The following is a 2291-nucleotide window of genomic DNA, read 5'->3' as shown; positions in this document are numbered from 1 at the left end:
TTACCGGGCCACCTGATTATGTATTTAACACCTTTTTCTCTAATGTGTGAAATAAGAGGAAATGAAACCAGTTCAAAAAAACTGGCTCTTTCAAGTGTGTGTGAGGAAAATGAGAATGTAAATATTCTCTCTTGCCCTTTGAGAGCCCGACAGAGCCAGCTCTTCACAGGCAGGACTCAGGGATATTGGGAACAATATAGCAGGATGGTATATATAGACCATAGTTTTTGGAGAAAATACAGGATTAACAGCAGCTGCAGCATTTATGATTGAAATGGCCTGTTCATGTTTTACATTTTTGGGGGAAGGTGGTGTACCAGGCATTTGAGTGGCAGGCCAGCTCTTCCAGGAGGTACGCTTGAAAATTATGTTATCTTTAGCAAGGAGAAGGAACTGGTCCACCATGGCTGGTAAATAACAATTGATCCCCATTCAAGGCAGAGGACTGATGCAGATAGTTTCTTAAGGTTCTGTGCAGTGCTACCATCTTCTGGATATTTGATTATCTTATAAAATGAGAGTCTCCACATGTTACTAGTTTCACAGGGACATTTCTTTTGCAAACTAATTCCCTTGAGAACTCCACTGGGTCCATAAAATTCTCCTTCTCAAGGCATATGCTCCCTTCCCAATACTGTTAATTATGTATGTGTGGCCAAACTTTGCAAACGAAGATTTGGGAAGGGCTGTCCCCATGTGGGTGTGCCCTTCCAGCCTGCGCAGTGGATTTTACGTGAGGCTCAGCGTGCGCAGAACTGGCCCCACCGTTTAAGTCCTGAGGTTCATCTGCCACGGCCGAGCGAGCTTGGACGGTGCCAGTGAAGTCCTCAGGACTAGAACCTACAGCACCCGGCATTTCCCAGGAGGTCTCCCATCCAAGTACTAATCCGGGGCTGACCCTGCTTAGCTTCCGAGATCTGACGGGATCGGATGTCAGGGAGGCATTTAACTGTTAATTAGTATCCTGGTAATTATGTCATGAAGTATGGTTCTTAAATGTATGCTGACTTTTCAGACTTAGAACTGAATTCACATTGTGGTTGCTTATTATATTGTTTCAAAGTGTGTCCAAAGTGTGTCAGTGTCAAGAAATCAAATGTGCTGTGACAGGAGACACATTGCAGAGCTCACTGCTCGTCTCAAACAGATTGGCTGATCTAAGGACAGGTGAAAAGTCTGCCTGAACGGAGTAAGAAAGTAGTGTTTATTTCCAGTAGAAATGTTTTAGACTGTTGGAAGCTTTTTCATGGACATTTAAATCTTGGTGATAAACAGAACTGGTGGAGACAGCTTTTCCTCCAGGGCTAGAAGAGGCTACTGCAGGCAAAATCCCCCATGAACTGGGAATTCTATCTAGCATTCCTGATGGCAATCTTTTTTTCATTCCTTTGTATCAGCTAATGTAAACCTGGGGTGGGAATAAATGTTTTCAAAAGCCAAGACAATTCTCTTCCTGAGTTTTTTAATAATGTGCGACTATGCAGCATTTTCTCTTTTGCCTTCCTCTCAAAACAGTGCCTCTTAAATTAGTACCAATTGCCAGATCCATCATGAATCTTTATGTCATCTAACATGATATACTGATTTGGAGCCGTTACCTCAACAGGCAATCTCTAAGAAAAATTGTTCTGTAGCAAAATACTTAAAGGACTGTAATTGGGAAGAGAGGTTACACTATATATCTGTTATTGTTAACTACTCATCACACCAGTAAGTGGTCAGCACAGCACCAGGAATGCAAGAGATATTTTGGTATCTATGATATATGTGTGTCTCCACCGAGGGAAGGTAACCCCCTACCAATTACCTTCCCTCTTCTTTCACCCCTCTGTCAGCTCTTCTCTCCCAGCTTCTTTCTGGGCTAGGAGTGTCCCGTGCAGGCCAAGCTGCACACACAGACAAGCAGCCTCATCCTCCCTGTGGGAAGGGCCACCAGTGGGCCCAGGGGGTGTGCCAGATAGATTAAGCTAGTTTGAGGAGCCAGATTTCTCAGACTGCTTTTGCTGCCACTTCAGTTACATTTCCAGCTCTCATTTATGAGAGAAAGAATGTCAATTTCTTTAAGACTTATAAGCAAACAAAGAGCTGACTGAAGCTCTCGGGAAAGTGCTGACTCCTACAGGGCTGAACGCCCACCCTTTCCTCAGTAGAGACCAGGAGTGAAGTAGAAGGCAATGTTTTTTCTTACCTCTGCATTCAGATACTTCTGCATTTGTCCCCTGTGTCACTGCAATTTGGATTGTTTGCTTGTAAAGTTGCCATGCCAACAGTACAAGGAGAAGCTTCTTTAA

General features: G+C 43.7%; 1 pseudogene; it reads right to left on the bottom strand.

Moving 5' to 3' along the window:
* Positions 1–837: 837 nt before the first annotated feature.
* LOC139673764 (5S ribosomal RNA) lies at positions 838–957 on the bottom strand (annotated as a pseudogene).
* Positions 958–2291: the final 1334 nt, after the last annotated feature.

This window comes from Pithys albifrons, chromosome 6, assembly GCF_047495875.1.
Source record: "Pithys albifrons albifrons isolate INPA30051 chromosome 6, PitAlb_v1, whole genome shotgun sequence".
In the NCBI taxonomy this organism is placed as follows: Eukaryota; Metazoa; Chordata; class Aves; order Passeriformes; family Thamnophilidae; genus Pithys; species Pithys albifrons.
This window is presented reverse-complemented; position numbering and strand designations above follow the sequence as displayed.